The sequence below is a fragment of the Physella acuta genome, unplaced genomic scaffold, assembly GCF_028476545.2.
Source record: "Physella acuta isolate Inbredline_101_S28 unplaced genomic scaffold, ASM2847654v3 ptg000453l, whole genome shotgun sequence".
In the NCBI taxonomy this organism is placed as follows: domain Eukaryota; kingdom Metazoa; phylum Mollusca; class Gastropoda; family Physidae; genus Physella; species Physella acuta.
Window position 1 is genome coordinate 592,501 of NW_026731972.1, and position 24,543 is coordinate 617,043.

At 37.3% G+C, this 24,543-nt stretch overlaps 1 protein-coding gene across 1 annotated transcript in view; it reads right to left on the reverse strand.

Annotated features, from left to right (window-relative positions):
- The window catches only part of LOC131943341 (neuronal acetylcholine receptor subunit alpha-10), a 132,939-nt gene extending 109,975 nt beyond the window's left edge, over positions 1 to 22,964 (reverse strand). The window contains exon 1 of the mRNA XM_059303404.1: positions 22,821 to 22,964. The gene's annotated coding sequence lies outside the window, so the exon portion shown is untranslated. The remainder of the gene's footprint in view (positions 1 to 22,820) is intronic.
- Between the last annotated feature and the right edge of the window lie 1,579 nt (positions 22,965 to 24,543).

A 24,543-nucleotide genomic window follows, 5' to 3' on the forward strand; every position in this document is an offset into this window, starting at 1 on the left:
ACACTCCCTGCCTGTTCACTTAATCGATTCATGTGTTGAGGTGAAAATCAAATGGCAGATATAAACTCATTCCTGGCAGAAAACTTCTGATAGCGCAGATACAACAGTTCCCTGCCATTTAACACGGATACAACAGTTCCCTGACTGCTGGTATGTATACAATAGCCCACAAATAGTTAACGAAGATATCAAATCACGTGGTGTATTCTTGTATGACGGGGTACACACATCTGAGCTGGATATGCTTTAAGACGGAGAAGAATTTACAGGTCTGGTCAGCTATTGGAATATTTGACCAGAGGGGAGGGGGCGGCGTGGCAACACATTTGGACACATCACCTCTAGGGGTGGGGTGGGGGGTTCAACACAGTCGTTCATATCAGCTCTAGAGGGGGGGGGGTTGTGGGGCAACAGAGTCGAACATATCAGCTCTATGGGGGGGGGGGGGGGGTTGTGGGGCAACAGAGTCGTACATATCAGCCCCTCACTGGGCGCCGAGAACCGCGACAATCCCGGGCTAAAAGGGTTGCCTTGTCCCGGGTAATGATCCGTCCTTGCTCTCACACCCCTCAACACAAGGGCGCCGTACAGTTGGGGGCCCGTGTGTCGGGGGGCCCTTTCTGCTGGCATTCACGAATTTCTGTTTGATTCTCGCCGATTCCTCGTCGTGAGCTGCTGGAATTGGTTTTCAAGGGTGTCTGATGAAAATCAATTTGGGCTTGAAGAAAGTAATTTTTAAAATCACTTGGAGGACCCCCTCACCGGAAGTCGCGGCAATGGCGGCCAGATTTCGTGGCCAGGTTTTGATAAAAAGGAAGGTTAAAAACTTGCCAGGTTCGCTGCTAGCAATGAAATTGTTGCAGAAGATCACAAACTTGTATCGGGCAGATTAAATTTTTCGGAGAAATTTCGAGCGGGGATGTTTTGTCGAGTGCCAGTAAATTGGCATCAAATTCTCCGCGTATCTGGCATAACGACATGCTTTGGGTATCACGTCATCACACCTCTTGTTATTTACCTAATGCAGTACCCACTAGCGCCGACCAGGTAGAAAGAAAACGAGTTATTTAAACACTAGAAAGGAATTTTGAAACGTTATTCGTGATCCTTGATGCTAAAATAAATGTTAAATAAATTTGAAACCACTTCACACATGGGATCGCGTCAGCTGTTTGCCTTTTGCCGAAAGCAAATCAAGTCTACCTCATTAAAATCTGGATTTATTATTTCTAAACGAAATTCTTTAGAAAAATGTTTCCATGTAACTGTAATTTGATGATAAGGTTCTGTTATCCATTCATGTTTGTGTACGTTCACAAATATTTGTTTAGGTTCACCAGGGTTCTCAAATGTTTGACAAATGTGAACTCACTCAGATATTTTTTGCGAACAATTACAGATATGTGTGAACCCACACAGATATTTGGGAACAATCAAAGATACTTGTGAACAATCACAGATATTTGTAAACCCACACAGATATTTGAGAACAATCACAGATACTTGTGAACAATCATAGATATTTGTGAACCCACACAGATATTTGTGAACAATCATAGATATTTGTGAACCCACACAGATATTTGTGAACAATCACAGATATGTGTGAACAATCACAGATATGTGTGAAAATTCAGATATTTTTTGTTAACAGACACATATTTCTGAACCCTGTTAACACACATACACTAGATCTCTGACTATTCAAACATATACCAAATCACGTCACTGTTCCAGTGCCTAGCGTGATGCATGTGATTTCCAGGCTCTCCCAGAGCCAACAAACAATCCACAAGCCGGCAAACAACATTACTACCAGAGCCGGCAAACTATCAACATTACAACCAGAGCCGGAAAACTATCAACATTACAACCAGAGCCGGCAAACTATCAACATTACAACCAGAGCCGGCAAACAACATACAATCAACATTACTACCAGAGCCAATAAACAATCAACATTACAATCAGAGCCGGCAAACTATCAACATTACTACCAGAGCCGGCAAACTATCAACATTACAACCAGAGCCGGCAAACTATCAACATTACAACCAGAGCCGGCAAACAACATACAATCAACATTACTACCAGAGCCAATAAACAATCAACATTACAATCAGAGCCGGCAAACTATCAACATTACAACCAGAGCCGGCAAACTATCAACATTACAACCAGAGCCGGCAAACAACATACAATCAACATTACTACCAGAGCCAATAAACAATCAACATTACAATCAGAGCCGGCAAACTATCAACATTACAACCAGAGCCGGCAAACTATCAACATTACAACCAGAGCCGGCAAACTATCAACATTACAACCAGAGCCGGCAAACAACATACAATCAACATTACTACCAGAGCCAATAAACAATCAACATTACAATCAGAGCCGGCAAACTATCAACATTACAACCAGAGCCGGCAAACTATCAACATTACAACCAGAGCCGGCAAACAACATACAATCAACATTACTACCAGAGCCAATAAACAATCAACATTACAATCAGAGCCGGCAAACTATCAACATTACAACCAGAGCCGGAAAACTATCAACATTACAACCAGAGCCGGCAAACAACATACAATCAACATTACTACCAGAGCCAATAAACAATCAACATTACAATCAGAGCCGGCAAACTATCAACATTACAACCAGAGCCGGCAAACTATCAACATTACAACCAGAGCCGGCAAACAACATACAATCAACATTACTACCAGAGCCAATAAACAATCAACATTACAATCAGAGCCGGCAAACTATCAACATTACAACCAGAGCCGGCAAACTATCAACATTACAACCAGAGCCGGCAAACAACATACAATCAACATTACTACCAGAGCCAATAAACAATCAACATTACAATCAGAGCCGGCAAACTATCAACATTACTACCAGAGCCGGCAAACTATCAACATTACAACCAGAGCCGGCAAACAACATTACTACCACAGCCAGAAAACTATCAACATTACAACCAGAGCCGGCAAACAACATTACTACCACAGCCAGAAAACTATCAACATTACTACCAGAGCCGGCAAACAACATTACTACCAGAGCCGACAAACAACATTACTACCAGAGCCGGCAAACAATCAACATTGCAACCAGAGCCAGCATACAATCAACATTACTACCAGAGCCGGCAAACAACATTACTACCACAGCCAGAAAACTATCAACATTACTACCAGAGCCGGCAAACAACATTACTACCACAGCCGGCAAACTATCAACATCACTACCAGAGTCGGCAAACAACATTACTACCAGAGCCGGCAAACAACATTACTACCAGAGCCGGCAAACAATCAACATTACTACCAGAGCCGAAAACAATCAACATTACTACCAGAGCCGGCAAACAATCAACATTACTACCAGAGCCGGAAAACTATCAACATTACTACCAGAACCGGAAAACATCAACATTACTACCAGAGCCGGCAAACAATCAACATTACTACCAGAGCCGGCAAACAATCAACATTACTACCAAAGCCGGCAAACAACATTACTACCACAGCCGGCAAACTATCAACTTTACTACCAGAGCCGGCAAACAATCAACATTACTATCATAGCCTAGTTGTACACAGTTCTCAAGTGACTCTATAGTGGACTGTCCGTTTCAATAGCCATCGTCCAGTCATCGGCCAGTCATCGGCCAGATCCAATTTTGGGGGAGTTAGTTGTGTAAAGAGAGAAAATGACCATGATGACGCGGTCTGAATAGACTGGCCAGTTTTTTCTCTTATCCTCGGACAATCTGGCACAAACGAAGCAGTAAAGATTGGCCAGGGACGTGAAGAATGGCCTAGCCGGCAAGTCAAGCCGTTCTAAATATTTGGCTGCTGCAAGGGGGAGTAACTATCTTTATTAGCCTCATAGATATACCAAGAGGGGGAGTAACTTAGTGTCTTTATTGGCCTCACACATATCATCAAAACTCGCTTGAACTGATTTTTTTTTCCTAGCCAGTTTACGTTTGTTGAGAAAGTCAGTGCAATAGTGGTCATTTACATAGGTGAAATTATACCAGATAACATAGAAGGAATAGTGTGCAAAGTCTGACTAAATATTCTATATCGTACAATATTTTGACGCATCTGTATGAATAGAAAGCGAAATAAATATTGTTATGAGCTACAATAATACAAATTGTTTTAAAGTTGAATAAAAAGTATTTTAGTTACAATGATTTTTGAGTATATTCAATTAATTAATTAATCAAATGTATCTTATTTGCAAAATTTTATTATTATTTCATTTTTATTTCTGTTTTGTATTTAAAATACTCCCAGTAAATTATACAACTTGTCTGTTATAATGATTGTAATTCAATAGTAGGATGGGTCAAGGATTAAGTTATACACAACATCAGTATGTGAAATCAGGTTGTGGGTTAAATGAGAAGAATGCAAACAGACAAAGTTTATACGTCTTTTTTAGTATAGTTTTTTTTAAAATAGCTTTCTTTAGTGGTGACGATAGTTTGGAAAAACTAAAAGTACACGGAAGTTTATTTAGAATGAATTTCAACCAGAAATAATGTGGACCTGTTAAAATACGTCAGGCGAATCTTTTTCATTCACAAGAAAAACGCAGTTGATGAGGCTAGCCTTTCTGCTTCTTGAGTGGATTAATTAAAGACATTCTGATTGACAGGCTAATGCGGGTGTTGATAACCAGGCTAATTAAGTCTGGTGACGTCTTCAGATCATGTTGGGCTTATGCTAATTTCTAATTACGTAAAAAAATGTTAATGGAAAATAGCCTGATTATAAGCTAAGATTAGCTGATTGAAGTGATAATTTGAGGCCACTATGTTTTTGCTTTGGTTACTTCTGTGTACTGAAATACAGGCCACTTTGTAATTGTTACAGTTCCGGTACTACTTGATGGATTGCCTAATTTTTTACTACCATTATATATAAAAAGGGGCTTATAAATATATATATATATATATATATATATATATATATATATATATATATATATATATATATATATATATATATATATATATATATCGACTCTACTCAATATCGACTTCTTTGCTGATTAACCACCGGAAAGGAATACCCTGCCCCCACCCCTCGCCAATTTGCTTCACGATGGCTAGGCCCATGCATTGAATCAACATCGAGCAAGTCTCATAGAAAACTCCCATGTATCTCTAGCTCAACAGTTAAATGTTGTGCTCTAGCTACGCCCCTGGCCACGCCAGTCCGCCCCTGATCATGCCAGCCCGCCCCTGTGTATATAAACATCCGAAAAAACAACAAAGGATGCCATTAAAGAGAGAACACAAACAAAAAAAACGAGGTTTGAAATCGTCTGTTTTCTCAAGGTGCAGAATTCTTATCGTTTTCTACCAACATGCCATTCAATCTCGCGAGTTCTTTGTGCTGCCTCGTTGCTCTAGAGATATCCTATTCCATAATCCGCGCAGTAGATTATATTTTTTTAATTTAAATTCAAATTCGTAATCTAGACTTATTGAGATATTATAACAATATGTTACCATTCAATAAATATATGAATAATATAAGGATAACTAAGTACTCATAGAAAAGTTTAGCATAATAACTACATGAAAAAATCGATACATTGTATAATTTTGTAAAATCTAAGCTAAATTGTGCCCGCTACTGCAATATGTGCAGTGAGCTATTTTTGCTATTTATTTTTTTCTAAATCCAGGAATTGGATATCTATAAATATCATCTGCGCATGTCTAAACTCGAAGACCGACCGAACATGAGATTTTAATACACGTAGCTAATTCTTCAGATTATACGTATTATACTAGATAGGAAATCATGCATAACTGGGATAGACTCAATTATAGATTATAATTTAAATGGACTAATAAAATCTAACTGCAGAAGAAAAGAGTGATCTAATACATATTCTGTATGTTTTCTGTATAAAAGGCAGGTATCTAACTTCATATACCTAGGTCACAGAAACAGGTGAACTCTACTTCACTTGCTCCACGGACCGTTAGGTTCGAAAAGGGAACTTAACTATTTACCTAACTTAAACATTAAAACAAGAAAAAAAATTGTTATAAAACTCATTAATTATCCATGAAAGATGTTGATTACAGCAGACACCAACACAGAGCTGATCGTATCGAACATGGTTGGTTACACCACAGCGAGTGTGGGTACCAAACTACTAAATACTTGTGCTGTATAGAGAAGAAATCAGACTCAGATTCTGGTGTCAGAAAAAAAAGAGGAAAACACGTCTTTGAACAGATTAGAAAAACTGAGAAAAAAATTGTTTTCTCTGAAAATACTGCTGTCTGCACTAAATGGGAAATGTCACTTTTTTGAGCCCACATCCCAGTGCATTTTTCTAAAGATATTTCTCGAATGTTCTACCAAATAGACAAGCGGTAACTTAAAGAGTAATTTTCTACCAAGCTGAAAAGTCTTACATATATTTTACTATATTGGTAAAAAGTGATCACTCAAGTAGAATTTATAGATATATTTTAACACATACTTTAAACCGTGTTATAAATAAGATAAATTTCGCTATCCAGTCTCTAGAAACGTACATATTTTCAGTGTTAGAGAGATACCAAAACAACGTTATGATAAATATATGAGAAATTATCCGTACAACATTTGTACGATCTAGTATCGCAAATCTAATTGTTGTGAGTCGGGTTGTTGCTAAATGTTTTTACAATGTTCGCAAGGTTTTTTAAGAACTACTTTGACTGAGATGAATTATAAGAATAATTTATAACAGGTTATAAAACGCTGTCAAAAATCTATAAAAACCACCGGTGAAGATGTTATAAAGGCGTCTTGTATATTTTGAAAATGCGCACTCAAGAATGTTTAAATAGCACCTTTTTTGGTCTTTGAAAGGCACATTCTGAGATGTTTGAAATATGCCTTCAAAGACGTTTAAAAAAACCCTCAATATTGTTCAAAAGAACCGGTTTCTATCGGATCTACAGGCCGTTTTACAATGTGCTCTATACATATTTGGAGAATCTTTACATTCCTTCAAAAGTGTTAGTTTACTGACCAGGGAGAATACGTTTTTTGAGTTACCTGACATTTTATTTACCTATGTCAAAACTTTTATCTTTAAGCTTAGAGATAACATGTAACATCTTAACCAACATTTTTCATAAAAGAGTTTATCGAACCTTTAATATAGGACACAGTAATGGAGGCATTTATATATATATATATATATATATATATATATATATATATATATATATATATATATATAATATATAATATATATAGGCCTATATAATATATATATATATATATATATATATATATATATATATATATATATATATATATATTTATATATATATATATATATATATATATATATATATATATATATATATATATATATATATATATATATATCGACCAGTTTAGCTTGTTTGGGTGTTGATGATTTGCACGTTGATATATTGAAGAGTTTTGAGCAGCTTTAATTGTTGCTGCTGTCGCACGTGTCACGGAGTGGTGGTGGAGGTGTGAAACACATGTGGGAATAGATGCAATGTCTGAAGAATTGTTAGCGCACTTTTAAACCGTCTTAAAACAATTTGTTTTAGAGATTATATTTTAATCATACAGGAAATAGTTTTAAGTGGTCCAGATTATCAAATGTAGTTATACAGTAAATAGCTTCAATTGGTCATAATTTTCAAATGTAATTAGCTTTAATTGGTCCAGATTTTTAACCTGGGGTAGACTCCCGTTTTAGTTTCTAAAAAAAACAAGTTTTCAATGATTTGCCAGAAAAATAACAGACACGTGATATTCATTAAAAATATGAATAGGAACATGTGTTTTTGTTTTGTTTTTAATGAGAATTTTTTAACAAAGTTAAAATATTTTTTGATACAGAAGAACCCTCGGTGAAATATCATTTTTATTCGGCCAAAAAACTCAAATGTAAAAAAAAAAATTATTACAAAACATGAGAATACAGAATTTTTTTTTTCAAACAAAAATGTCAACTGGAACTTGAGATTTGTTCCTTAACCTCTATTACAAAATTTTATTTTTTTAAAACCATTTTTCGACACCGTGCCAGGAGGGATGATGGAAGGCAAGCTGGCAGGAGAAACTATATCTCGAAGATCTAATAAACGCGTGGCCACTCCCTCGCATGACCCCAATTTTTCCTGGCAACATAAAACGTCACGCTCATAGCACGGTGTTGACACTTGCCTCAGAGAGCGGTGTTGACACAAAATGTATCCTAAGTTTTTTGTTTTGTTTTACATTAAATCTCTCTTATAACTGTAATAAATATTGGGATCTAAGCTTACGCTTATATATATATATATATATATATATATATATATATATATATATATATATATATATATATATATATATATATATATATATATATATATATATATACATATATATATATATATATATATATATATATATATATATATATATATATATATGTAACTAGTGTAGTTACCAGAGACGATAACAACGCAATAGTGCAGGTGTTGGGCTGATAACGATCACAAAGCCAAGGCGTAGTTTGGGAAGCGATACGACAAAGCCGCTGCGCAGTTCACAGGCTGACGTAACAGTGCAGATTGTTTATTAATCGGATTGTATGACAGAAGCTGCGCAATTAATATTCTGATGCAACGATTAGAATACGAGTACGAATACGAGTACGAATACGAGTACGAATACGATTACGAATACGAAGGGATAGATAGGAAGGCGACAGCTGAGAACGAGTCAGTCGGAGAGTATCAAAGGACGGTGGACAGTAGGGAACTCAGTTGGTTACTGAACGGTGTAGACGTATTGTGTTAATAGGGACGATAGACATGTGCATTCGGTTATGTGAAGACTAGTGAGGACGGTTGGGGGTCAGTTGATTCATTATATTATTGTGAAGCATTTCTTTTGATTCATGTAATAAAAGGATCAATGGTAAACCTGCATCTTCGAGTATCTATATTGTGGTCGATGTTGTGTAGAATGAGTAAATACACTCGTTAACATTTGGCACTACAAGCAAATAGACTCGTTACATTTGGCGTTGTCGAGCAGTGGAATAGACTCGGTAACATTTGGCGTTGTCGAACAGTGGGATAGACTCGGGAAGGTTACATATATATATATATATATATATTTTATATATATATTTTATATATATATATATTATTTTTAGATTAACAATAATGCACACTTATGATCAAACATACATACACACAGTGATGGGGGTTATATGCATATGTGACGGTTCATATGACTTTGTGACGTTGTCGCGGATGTTTGTGCTATAGAATAAATACCTAATACTGTGATAGCCTAGTCTTCGTTTACTAGATTTACCAGTTTATCAACAGCGACTGTTTCATTTACTCCTTTTAAGGATGTATCATTTACATATTTTAAATATGTATTCTTTACATGTAGGATGTAGGCCTATTCTTTACACATTTGAAGGATGTATTCTTTACAGCTATTAAGGATGTATTCTTTTCACAATTTAAGGATGTATTCTTTACTACTGTTAAGGATATATTCTTTTCACAATTGAAGGATGTATTCTTTACAGATTTTAAGGGTTTATTCTTTACTTACAACTTTTAAGGATGTATTTTTCTCTACTTAAAAGGGTGTATTCTTTTCTACTTTAAAGGATGTATTCTTTACTACTTTAAAGGGCGTATTCTTCACACTTTTAAGGATGTATTGTTTACAAATTTAAAGGATGTATTCTTTATAATTTTAAGGATGTATTGCTTATAATTTTTAAATACATACTTTTACAAAAAGGCATATAATAAAAAAACCTGTAAGTTTATTGTTTTGAATTGAAAATGGCCGTAATTTATCCACTTTACAATACAAATGTAGAACTTATTCATATTTAACCAGCTACCTGTGACTCAGGAAATATATTTTTCACTAAATTTCACTGCGATATCCATTATGTTTCCCATAAAAGGATTATTTACTCCATATACTTTATGTGACGACATCCATTATAACGTGTAGTGATTGTAAGGGAGGCTAAAAAATCTGCCCCCCCACCCCCACTAAAACTTGAGTGACGTAGTGAGCAGACGTCATGTCCAATTTCCCCACCAACGCGGGGAGAGTTAGGGCATGATCCGACCTTTAAATGAAGTCAATAGTATTAACTGGCAACCCTGTCTTGGGCAATACAAGAAGATTATCTCCCTTCACTGGTTAAACAACTCTCGAGGCTTGCCTTGGATATTTTGTAGCTTTATTTCGTTTATATGTCGTTAGACGCTGGTTTAGGTAAAATTTCGTATGAGAGTCGTTTTTAGGCTTCACTCCATCAACACAAACTTTTTTTTTTAAATTGGTAAACCAATTTATTTTGGAAATTTTAATTTTTTTTTTCACTTGTCTAAAGAACCAACATTCACTGAACTTATCTAAAGAACCAACATTCACTGAACTTATCTAAAGAACCGACATTCCCTGAACTTATCTAAAGAACCAACATTCACTGAACTTATCTAAAGAAACAACATTCCCTGAACTTATCTAAAGAACCAACATTCGCTGAACTTATCTAAAGAACCAACATTCACTGAACTTGTCTAAAGAACAACATTCACTGAACTTATCTAAAGAACCAACATTCCCTGAACTTATCTAAAGAACCAACATTCACTGAACTTGTCTAAAGAACCAACATTCAATAAACTTATATAAGAACCAACATTCCCTGAACTTGTCTAAAGAACCAACATTCACTGAACTTATCTAAAGACACAACATTCCCTGAACTTGTCTAAAGAACCAACATTCCCTGAACTTATCTAAAGAACCAACATTCACTGAACTTGTCTAAAGAACCAACATTCACTGAACTTATCTAAAGAACCAACATTCACTGAACTTATCTAAAGAACCAACATTCCCTGAACTTATCTAAAGAACCAACATTCACTGAACTTATCTAAAGAAACAACATTCACTGAACTTGTCTAAAGAAACAATATTCAGTGAACTTATCTAAAGAACCAACCCAACATTCACTGAACTTGTCTAAAGAACCTACATTCACTGAACTTATCTACAGAACCAACATTCCCTGAACTTGTCTAAAGAACCAACATTCCCTGAACTTATCTAAAGAACCAACATTCACTGAACTTGTCTAAAGACACAACATTCCCTGAACTTATCTAAAGAACCAACATTCACTGAAATTATCTAAAGAACCAACATTCACTGAACTTATCTAAAGAACCAACATTCCCTGAACTTATCTAAAGAACCAACATTCTCTGAACTTATCTAAAGAACCAACATTCACTGAACTTTTCTGAAGAATCAACATTCACTGAACTTATCTAAAGAACCAACATTTCCTGAACTTGTCTAAAGAACCAACACTCCCTGAACTTATCTAAAGAAACAACATTCCCTGAACTTGTCTAAAGAACCAACATTCCCTGAACTTATCTAAAGAACCAACATTCACTGAACTTATCTAAAGAACCAACATTCCCAGTACTTGTCTAGAACAAAGCGTCTAGCGACGCCTTGATTGGCCCGTCCAGTTGTTGTAGAGCTAGATCGAATGTTTGCTCTGACGGTTCAACAGCTGCTTGACCTGGTGTTTCTCCAGCGTGCCTGACCTGATGATATCGGCCAAGACGTCCAAAAGCTTCACGGCGTGCAGAGCCACGACAAGACCTGGCCAGACGAATCGATTCTTCCAGAAAAAACTTGTTGGATGGCCAGATGTGCTCAGACCGGAGTGGGTCAATGTGTGAATAGGTCACTGGATGATAGGGTCACTTGAGAAACAGGTCATTGTGTGAATATGTCACTGGATGAGGGGGTCACTTGAGGAACAGGTCAACGTGTGAATAGGTCACTGGATGAGGGGGTCAGGCTAGGAACAGGCCAATGTGTGAATAGGTCACTGGATGAGGGGGTCAGGCTAGGAACAGGCCAATGTGTGAATAGGTCATTGGATGAGGGGGTCACTTGAGGGGCAGGTCAATGTGTGAATAGGTCATTGGATAAGGGCATCAATCAATGGACAGTGTGTATAGGTCACTGGATGATGGGGTCAGGCTAGGAACAGGTCAGTGTGTGTATAGGTCATTGGTTGAGGGGTCAGTATAGGAATAGGTCAATGTTTTAATAGGGAGATGAATGAGTTCAACTCAAGGAACAAGCCAATAAGGGACCAAATATGGGGTCGCTCTTGAATCAGGTCAATAATAAAATATGTCATTAATTGAGCGGTCACTCTATGATTATGTAAATAACAGAACAGTAGGGCGAATAAATTAAAGACCTATCTTATCTAGGAGCAGGTCTATGTGTGAATAAGTCATTGAACACCCGGCTACTTATGTAATAATAAATCAGGGAATTAATCTCTACTCCGTAGTTTATTTGTGTGTAAGTTAAGCTATGGTATTTTGTGTGTATGTATTTACAGCTCTGTTGTTTGTATGTGTGTTTGTAGTTAGGCTATTATGTATGACTGTGTGTAGCTAGGGTATTGTGTATATCTTTGTGCAGGTAGGATATTGTGTATGTCTGAATGTGTAGGTAGTATGTTGTCTATATGTGTAGCTAGGATGCTGTGTATGTCTGTATGTGAACCTAGGATGCTGTGTATGTCTATATGTGTAGCTAGGATGCTGTGTATGTCTGTGCGTGTAGCTGGGATGTTGTGTGTGTGTGTGTGTAGTTAGAATGTAGCTAGAGCATAATGTTTGAAATAGAACGCCCAACCTTGCTTACTTTTTTCCCTCACTTTATTCCGTCTTTGAAACGGTTTAAAAAAGAACAAGGCCCGACCTCAATAATTAAATCTCGATTAACCCAAGAGCAATTTGACGACGCAAACAAAAAATATTTTTTCATTCGTTTCTTTGTCTTATAAGTTTTAAATTTTGTTTTTATTTCACATTCAGTTTCATCCGTTAACTCGTTCCTTCTATTCCAATTTTTTTTGTTTAAATTCTTCACCTTTCTGCTTCATTTCTTTAATTCTTAACAGAAGTTTAGACTGGGAGGTGGAGGAGGGGGTGTCCAGCTACGATTCAATGGTCCCATCAAACGGCAACTGTCGTTTGGCCTCTGTGTGGACGGCAGCCTGATAGTCTACATTCTCCCCGATTAAAGAGTTCCTCGCAAGCTGGGAGATAACTCTAGCCTAGCTGATACTCCTGAGAAGATCAAGTGGAATGAAACGATACGGAGCTGTGCAGGGCTTAGTTTCGCTCACGTCTCCTGTTCTAAAATTATTTTATTGCTAATTATATATGTTTAGTAACATGAAACATGGAGTTCAATTATAAAATCAATATTATTTTTTTTCCAAAACAGCCACTCAATATTGTGCATAAAATCAAAATATAAAATAACATATCCTTACCAATACTTATCCCCAGATCAAACTATGTCAACATCAACCTATAGGGGTCATCCATAAATGACCTCACGCTTTTTTAACGATTTTACCTCCCCTCCGTCACACATTTTCACAAAAAGCCCCCACCCCCTAAAATAGCGTCACATCTCAGACCACTATCCCTCCCACCCTCCTCAAAATTGCAGTTGAATTTTTCTTTAAACATTGATTTTTTTCTAACATCTTGACGGAGTTCGGCCAACATAGAGTAAATCAATCAATTTCTATTGCAATTTATCAAAACAGTATTCTAAAATAACGGTTTAAATATAATAATCTCTAACATTACTTTTTTTTATAAAGCAAAGATGTACCGTCACACTATCTGAACACCCCCCCCCCTCCTCCTCATCACACGGGAACAGAGCATTACCTCCATCCGACTGCCCCCGCCAATTACCCACCGGACATTTCCCCCCGTCATTACCCCCCCCCCCCGAGTAATTACCCCCTGTCAATTACCCCCTGCAATTGACGGAAGGGGGGGGGGTAATGTCCTGTATCCTCATCACACACCGTCACAAAATTATGGACCCCCTCCTCCCCCAAACGCGTGTGACGTCATTTATGGACGACCCCAAATTGCCACATTGTAAACTATATTCACTTCATAACAACAACCTATGCTATCAGACCTTCAACCCATGTCATCATATCATCAACCTATGCCACTACATCAGACCATCAACCTATGTCATTTGACCATCAACCTATGTCATCTGACCATCAACCTATGCCACTACATCATACCATCAACCTATGCCACCACATCATACCATCAACCTATGCCACTACATCAGACTATCAACCTATGTCATTTGACCATCAACCTATGTCATCTGACCATCAACCTATGTCATCTGACCATCAACCTATGTCATCCCGTCACCAACCATCCTACGTCATAACAATAAAACATCACCTTTACCAAACCTAATATCACCACTTGAACCCAAGTTATCATAATCCCAACGGCTACAGGACATTACGGGGAAACTAGAAGATCTGGAGTTTGCAGATGATCTTGCCTTACTCTCGCACAGGCTACAGGACATGCAAGAAAAAGTTGATGCATTAGGAGCCATCTCGCAGCGCGTAGGTCTGAAGATCAACAAAGAAAAGACGGAAATGATGAGAATTAACAATAAACAGGAGGCTCCAGTGTCAATAGACGGAAGACAGGTAAATGATGTGCAAGAGTTTGTCTACCTTGGCAGCAAGATCAGCAAAACGGGAGGCACAGAGGAGGACATACGCGCTAGAGTTAATAGAGCCCGCTGCGCTTTCACAGTCCTGCGACCCATATGGAAAAGTTCGGCCATCTCCATTACCACAAAAATTAGGATATTTAAAGAATTTAACTCTAATGTCAAGGCAGTTCTGCTGTATGGAGCAGAGACATGGAGAGTCTCCGAGGCAAGCACAGCAAAGATACAGACCTTCATGAATAGATGCCTTAGACAGATACTGAAACTGAGATGGCAGGACAAAGTGCCGAAGGAAAGCTAGGCAGAAGCCTATAGGTGTGCAAATAAGAAGGAGGAAGTGGCGCTGGGTGGGTCACACACTGCGAAAGGCTCACACAAATGTTACACGCCAAGCGCTTGAGTGGAACCCCCAGGGAAAGCGGAAGAGAGGGCGCCCAAGACAGACCTGGAGGCGGAGTCTTCTTGAAGAACTGAAGCCAATAGGGATGTCTTGGGAGATGTCAAAATTAATAGCCGAGGATAGGAAGAAATGGAAGGAAATGGTGGAGGCCCTATGCTCCATAAGGAGCAAAGAGGACTAAGAAGAAGAAGTAAGAAGACAGGACATTACCCCCTGGATATTTCCCCCCCCCCGGACATTTCCCCCCGTATTTACCCCCCGGAGCAATTACCCCCCTGTCAATTACCCCCTGTCAATTACCCCCCCCCCCCCCGGGGAATTACCCCCCCCCCCTCTCAAGTTAAAATCCTAACTAGAATTTTATCCCTATATACTACTTTAATCCAAACCTTAAGAAAAAGACCAAAACCTAAGCATCCACCTTAGCCTAAAACTTCACACAAAACCAAAACCAAAGCTAGACACAACCCTAACCCTAAAACTAGCTCTAACCCTAACCCTAACCCTAACCCTAGCTCTAACTCTAACCCTAGCACTAACCCTAGCCCTAACCCTAACCCTAACCCTAGCCCTAACCCTAACCCTAACCCTAACCCTAACCCTAACCCTAACCCTAACCCTAACCCTAACCCTAACCCTAACCCTAACCCTGACCCTGACCCTAACCCTAACCCTAACCCTAACCCTAGCCCTAGCCCTAGCCCTAGCCCTAACCCTAACCCTAACCCTAACCCTAGCCCTAACCCTAACCCTAACCCTAACCCTAGCCCTAACCCTAACCCTAACCCTAACCCTGTCCGGGGGGGGGGGGTAATGTCCTACTGGGCGGGGGGGGGGGGTAATTGACAGGGGGGTAATTGACAGGGGGGTAATTACTCTGGGGGGGGGGTAATGTCGGGGGGGGGAAATATCCGGGGGGTAATTGACAGGGGGGAAATGCCCTGTTCCCAATCCCAACATAACCACACAATCTTCAATCATTACAAACACCTTAACCCGGATGTAAACGGAGAAGAGACACGTGACACGCATACATTACTGACGTCATAATCACGTTGCTAGTAACACCTTGGGCAACGAACGTCTGGCCTTATAGTTGGTCTAACCAGATTAGGTTAATCCCTTGACCAGGAGCCTCTGGACACATGTAAGCTGTCTTAAGATTCTAGTAGACCGGACACATGTAAGCTGTCTTAAGATTCTAGTAATGGACACATGTAAGCTGTCTTAAAATTCTAGTAATGGACACATGTAAGCTGTCTTAAGATTCTAGTCGACCGGACACATGTAAGCTGTCTTAAGATTCTAGTAGAGATGGACACATGTAAGCTGTCTTAAGATTCTAGTAGACCGGACACATATAAGCTGTCTTAAGATTCTAGTAGAGATGGACACATGTAAGCTGTCTTATGATTCTAGTTTTTCTAGACACATGTAAGCTGTCTTAAGATTCTAGTAGACCGGATACATGTAAGCTGTCTTAAGATTCTAGTAGACCGGACACATGTAAGCTGTCTTAAGATTCTAGTAGACCTGGACACATGTAAGCTGTCTTAAGATTAGACATCAACACATGTAAGCTGTCTTAATATTCTAGTTAATCTAGACACATATAAGTTGTCTTAAGATTCTAGAAGTTTTGTACAGTGACACATGGTGAGCTATGCCACGTCACCCACTGTTGCACCAGTTGGAGCCAGGGACCAAGTAACGAAGTACATTTACAAAAGGTTTTTGGTTCCCCGTTCACGTGACACCTTTTTAAAGTGAGTGTAGACATAATGCAAAAATCTATACATGAGTAATGCATGCGTGAGGGGGAGGGATGGAGAAATCATTGTGTTATACGAGCATGGTTAAATTCTTGACAACATCAAAATGTACTGGTTGATGTACAGAGATGATGGTGTGGGGGGGGGGTGACTATTGTGTATGGCGTGTGCTTATGTTAGTGGGATAGATGCTACTGTACTGAGGTAATGAGTATTGTACCGACATATTTGCTTCTGTCATGAAAGAGGCCTATTAAAATGACTACAAAAAAAGTTTGTCAAGAAAAAATTATGAGGCTATTTTTTAAATGTATGCAACAGTGGTTTCGTGGCGTTTACCAACTGGGTTTTTTTAATCAACATCTCAAAAAATACAATTTGAAAAAAAAATCAATAATACGATTTTTTTTCTAAAGGTTTTTATTATAAATATCGACTAAATTGCATGTTTGAGTTTTTAAAAAATCTATTTTAAAAATTGAAAAAAAAAAGTGTAGCATATGCAACACTAAAAAACATTTATCGCAATCAAATGACGCAATTAAAATTACGAATAGCTAACGAGAAAACCAGTCTTTGTCCCAACGTACTTTACAATAAACCGGGAGTGATCTCCCCTAAACTTTCTCGAATATTCTTATATAAAATAACAGGGGATGGAAACTCGGGCTATAGACATGATTTTTAATCCATTTTAAATACTTAAAGTTTTAAAAATAGAATAAAATCTCGTAGACAAATTAATTGCACACCAAGTGAACGCAAATAAAAAAGCGCATAATAGTGCGCAATATTATTAGTACTTTTAAAATTTACATTAGTTTTTTGAGAAATCGGAAGTAGCGTAAATTACTACTTCCAGTCAACGGAAATTACTCAAAATTTAACAGAAGGTAGTGAATTAGATCTTTTACTTACATGTGAAATTTCATTTATCTATCTGAAATAGTACTCAAGTTATAGGCTTTTAAAAAATTCAAAGTAGGAAAAGTACCACTTCCGGTTATCGGAAATCGCTCAAAAGTTGATACAGATCTACGATTTTGATAAAATACTTATATATGAAATTTCATCAACCTAGCTGTAACGGTACTCAAGTTATCGTGTTTACACACGGACAGACACACACACAGACACACACACACACAGACACACGGACAAGATTGCAAAATTATGTTTTTCCGTATCAGTGAGGTGTAAAACGTCGAGATTTGTAAAAATCTCGATTTTTTTTTTTTTTGCACGATTACAATACTTTCTCTATACTACGTATATACGAGAAAGTAAAAATGGCGTCCGTTGTTACAACGTAAATTCTAGTTTCAAACGTAATTCTTGTAGCTGTACTATGTTTATTGTCATACAACTCGCTTCAATGCTATCAATCTTTAAATATGTAAACACCACGCTGATTGGCTGATCAAAATCCGTCGTGTTATTTGATTCGCTGTTGTTTGCCTGTCTCTATTTTGCACAAACGCAATAGCTAAAGAGAAACTTTCTTTGATCAAACTTCTGCCGCTGTCCTCCTCTCATGTCCCAATAACGAGTTTAACATTTCAAAGACGGCAGCGAAATCATTTGAGCTCATTGTGCTAATAAATTAAGTGCAAACATTGATTAGCCTGCTGACTCCGTTCCCAACAAAATCAATTAAGAGAAGAAATTTGTCCGCCATTTCTATGTGTTTAAGGCATACTCCAAGCGAAAACTGAAGAAGGAATTATGGGAAAATTGGAAGACGATCTGAGGTTAAGAAAAACAAAACACGGAGGAATTAAGTGGGGTCGTATTTCAAAACATTTCAAACGAAGAGACGGACTTCAAACTTCAAATGGTCTAGGGTAGATAAAACAGATAAGCTAAGATATTTACATTACTAAAATACAAATAGGTTGAATCAAGATTTCGCAAAATTATTAAAAGTAAATATAACAGGCTATTCATAGTGTGACTCGAGTTATTCACAAAATTATAAAAAGGGTAAACTAGTCCATTCATTCAACCGTCCAAAGTAAGTTAAACAGGCTATTCACACAATTATAAAAACAATAATGTAGTCAGTTCACACAACCGTCAAAAGTATGTTAAAGCAGGCTATTCACACAAATTTATAACCAATGGTGTAACTAGTATTATTCAAGGAGCTAAAAATCCAAGTAAAAAAATCCGTCTATTCACACAACTACAGACCGTGTAGCTCCAGTGCTTCACACAACAGACCCCAGTCACAAAATATGATTTATAATTGTGTGTATCAGCATGTGACCTTCATTTGCATAATTTAAATGAGAGCGTCGTGACGTCACGGGTTGCGTGATAGCACACCGCGGGTAGCGCCTACGGTCAAGATCGATGGTCAGGAATTTCTTGCACTTTTCTTGCACGGTCAAGATATAGTTGGTCAGGAATTTCTTGCACTTTTCTTGCACTGTCAAGATCGATGGTCAGGAATTTCTTGCACTTTTCTTGCACGCTCAAGATATAGTTGGTCAGGAATTTCTTGCACTTTTCTTGCACGGTCAAGATCGATGGTCAGGAATTTCTTGCACTTTTCTTGCACTGTCAAGATCGATGGTCATGAATTTCTTGCACTTTTCTTGCACGCTTAAGATATAGTTAGTCATGAATTTCTTGCACTTTTCTTGCACGGTCAGGATAGGTGGTCAGGAATTTCTTGCACTTTTCATGTACGGTCAGGATAGGTGGTCAGGAATTTCTTGCACGGTCAGGATATAGTTGGTCAGGAATTTCTTGCACTTTTCTTGCACGGTCAAGATCGATGGTCAGGAATTTCTTGCACTTTTCTTGCACGGTCAAGATCGATGGTCAGGAATTTCTTGCACTTTTCTTGCACGGTTAAGATCTATGGTCAGGAATTTCTTGCACTTTTCTTGCACTGTCAAGATCGATGGTCATGAATTTCTTGCACTTTTCTTGCACGCTCAAGATATAGTTGGTCAAGAATTTCTTGCACTTTTCTTGCACGCTCAAGATATAGTTAGTCATGAATTTCTTGCACTTTTCTTGCACGGTCAGGATAGGTGGTCAGGAATTTCTTGCACTTTTCTTGTACGGTCAGGATAGGTGGTCAGGAATTTCTTGCACGGTCAGGATATAGTTGGTCAGGAATTTCTTGCACTTTTCTTGCACTGTCAAGATATAGATGGTCATGAATTTCTTGCACTTTTCTTGCACGGTCAAGATATAGATGGTCTTGAATTTCTTGCACTTTTCTTGCACAGTCAAGATATAGTTGGTCATGAATTTCTTGCACTTTTCTTGCACGGTCAAGATATAGATGGTCGTGAATTTCCTTTTCTTGCACGGTCAAGATATAGATGGTCATGAATTTCTTGCACTTTTCTTGCAAGGTCAAGATATAGATGGTCATGAATTTCTCGTACGCTCAAGATATGATGGTCAGGAATTTCTTACATTTTTCTAATACGGTCAAGATCGATGGTCAGACATTTCTTGCAAGGTCAAGGTTGAGAAGGTCACGAATTTCTTGCACTTTTCTTGCACGGTCAAGATATAAATGGACAGGAATTTCTTGCACCTTTCTCCAGCATCTAGCAATCTTGGTTTATAACTAGTAAATTTAGTTAATAGATGGTCAGGAATTTTTTAATATTTTTTCTTGTACGGTCAAGATAGATGGTCAATAATTTTTTGCACTTTTCGATAGCTTCTAGCTATCTTGGTTTATGAACAGTAAACTTAGTTCGTAACAAGTCTACCAGTATCAAGTAAACTTAATTTTAAGGAATTGAACTGGTGTTTAACACGTCATTGTTAAAGTGATCCAAATCAGATCTAAGGGACTAAAAACGTTGGCGGTAAAACTGCTGTTACTCCCTCCCCCACCCCTAATGTACGCGGGTATTGCAGTTACCAGAATCAAACGTAGGTGGTAGAACTGCCGTCATTCCCTCCCCAGCCCTAATGTGTGCGGGTATTCCAGTTACCAGAATCAAACGAAGGTGGTAAAGTTACTGAAATGAATGTGTTGACGTTTCCCCAACAAAACGGAAGAAGAGACGTAAAATCTACTGTATTACCTCACATTATTTAACAGACGTGAAATCTACTGTATTACCTCACATTATTTAACAGACGTGAAATCTACTGTATTACCTCACATTATTTAACAGACGTGAAATCTACTGTATTACCTCACATTATTTAACAGATGTAAAATCTACTGTATTACCTCACATTATTTAACAGACGTGAAATCTACTGTATTACCTCACTTTATTTAACAGACGTGAAATCTACTGTATTACCTCACATTATTTAACAGACGTGAAATCTACTGTATTACCTCACATTAACAGACGTGAAATCTACTGTATTACCTCACATTATTTAACAGACGTGAAATCTACTGTATTACCTCACATTATTCAGCCAGTCGTGAGCTGGTGTCTGCAGGGAAATGGAGCTAAAAATAACTTCATCCATCTAGAAATCTTTCTCAACAATCTTTTGGTTTCCGGCGTTTGTTGGTGACTTTCATTTTATAAAGGTTAGGGTAGAGGCTATTGGCATTTTTATAGAGGTTAGGGTAGAGGCTATTGAAACTTTTACTTTATAAAGGTTAGGTTAGGGTCTATTGACATTTTTTATAGAGGTTAGGGTAGAGGCTATTGAAACTTGTATAGAGGTTTGGGTAGAGGCTATTGAAATTTTTATAGAGGTTAGGGTAGAGGCTATTGAAACTTTTACTTTATAAAGGTTAGGGTAGAGGCTATTGACATTTTTATAGAGGTTAGGGTAAAGGCTATTGACAATTTTTATAAAGGTTAGGGTAAAGGCTATTGACAATTTTTATAAAGGTTAGGGTAGAGGCTATTGACAATTTTTATAAAGGTTAGGGTAGAGGCTATTGACAATTTTTATAAAGGTTAGGGTAGAGGCTATTGACAATTTTTATAAAGGTTAGGGTAGAGGCTATTGACAATTTTTATAAAGGTTAGGGAAGAGGCTATTGACAATTTTTTATAAAGGTTAGGGTAGAGGCTATTGAAACTTTTACTTTATAAAGGTTAGGGTAGAGGCTATTGACAATTTTTATAAAGGTTAGGGAAGAGGCTATTGACATTTTTAGAGGTTAGGGTAGAGGCTATTAAAGCTTTTACTTTAGAAAGGTTAAGGTAGAGGCTATTTACACTTTTATAGAGGTTAGGTTAGAGGCTATTGAATCTTTTATAAAAGTTAGGGTAGAGGCTATTGAAACTTTTACTTTATAAAGGTTAGGGTGGGGGTTGTTGAGACTTTACTAGTTATAAAGTTGTGAATTGGGGAGATGATACGGATTATAATTGCTTAGGACTGGTGGGATTTTCTATAACGGTTACGGACTAACTATTACTGGTGAAAAAAGTTGGGATTGTACAGATTCAATAGTTATAACAACTATAGTAAGTTGGGAATGATTTTATCTGCGCTTAATCTTTAAATAAAAAGACTTGATAGTTAATTCTCATTTTCGCTTAAACAACGCAGTTGTTAGGTTGATTGATTGTTGACTAATTCATCAATAAAATATATTACTGGTCCTTACAATAATCTTACATGAAATGATGATAGGAGCCAATACAAACTTGTAATGACGAAACTCCAACGAAAAGTTACGATCAAAACTTACGCTAATACAATATTTTAGGTTAACTACTACAAATAATCAATCATAAGTAAATATAGATTTGATTTAAGCAACAGTTGATTCAAAACAGGTTAAGTGTTTTTTTAGTATTCTGTATATACACACAGCTTTTCGGAGAAATAAAGGGGTGAATATCAAAATACAACAAAAATTATTCTTGGTTAAATTTTTTAAAAACCCACGAAAACTCGTAAAAACGAAACAAAATTAAAACAAAAAGATTTGTTATAAGCAAACACATTTTTACTTTAATAATAAACACTTACCCGACTGCCGAATACCCACAATGAAAAGTCCTGGAACTCTGATCGTAAATTTAATTGGTCCACCAACTATACAGTGACAGAAATGTTTATTTTTTTATTTGAAATTCAACGTCTGCTGTGACTTTGAGTTGGCCGGCGGCTAGAGTTATCTGCTCCTCACAGTGCGCGCGGCTGGCACGTGAAACTGTTGGGGGGGAGCTGGGGCCGACTCAGGGATCAATGCTGAACTGTGATCCTATGGAGCTCCCTGCTCCAGATCGGGAGATTTCGGGACGAGAGCCCTGACATTTCTATTGTGGAGCCCGGCATCTGGGAGCCCTTGTTGTAGTCAATGTGTTATCCATCACACAATCAACATCTTCATCATACAATCAACATTATCTACATCATTAAATCAACATTATCTTCATCATACAATCAACATCTTTATCACACATTCAACATTGTCTTCATCCCACAATCAAAATTATCTTCATCACACAATAAACATTGTCTTCATCAAACAATCAACATCTTCATCACACAATCAACACCTCCATCACACAATCAACATTATCTACATCATACAATCAACGTTATATCCATTAAACCATCAACTTCTCTATTAAACAATCAACATCTTTATCACACCATCAACATTATCTTCATCATACAATCAACATCTTTATCACACATTCAACATTGTCTTCATCATACAATCAACATTATCTTCATCAAACAATCAAGATCTTTATCACACCATCAACATTATCTTCATCAAACAATCAACATTATCTTCATCAAACAATCAAGATCTTTATCACACCACCAACATTATCTTCATCAAACAATCAAGATCTTTATCACACAATCAACATCTTCATCACACAATCAACATCTTAACACACAATTATCATTATCTTCAGCACACAATCAACATCATTTACATTATAGCCCCCGGGCAACCGATGTAAAAAAGTATCATTGATAAAATCAATTATCAAGAATATTATTATGACTTCATGATCAAAAGTATTAATTTAGCCAACAATTTCGACTTGAAACTTCTCGTCTTAAAAGTAATCTGTACGCTAGATATTACTTTCATTCGATAACATCAATAATATAACAGTGATATCATGAACTAGCGAACGATTTTGTTGATCATTGGTTCAACAATATATTGTTTCGATTTGTTTCGTATTCCGCCTATTGAATATCTGGCTTTCTTATACTAGATCGGCCTGCATCTATTTAAAAACAGTTGCCTATCTTATCAAATATGCAGCTTTCCTATTCATTTTGGGTTCCTTATTTTTTTTACTTTCAGCAAATGAAACTGGTGAACATTTTTTTGTATGTTTAAAAACTGTAGTCGTAAAATGGCTCTTGTTCAGAAAAAAAAATAGAATATTTTCCTGGTGAATAATTTCGATGCCTCTCACATCGAACACAACGCGGGCACATGTGTAACGCAAGGATTAACAGTTTAAATATTTTTTTAACCACGTAGTTGGTCTAAAGATTGAAACATCCGAATAATTAATAATGTGTGCGCATCATTAATTTAAACAATTTAAAGTGTTTAGCGGCTTTTATGGACAACATTTAGAAACAATGAATTGTGGCACAACTGTGTCATGTTATTCCGTATTGGAAGGATTGGTAGAACATTATGACAAGGATACCATAAAGGCACCATAATGACATCATAATGACACCATTATGAGACCATTGTGACGCA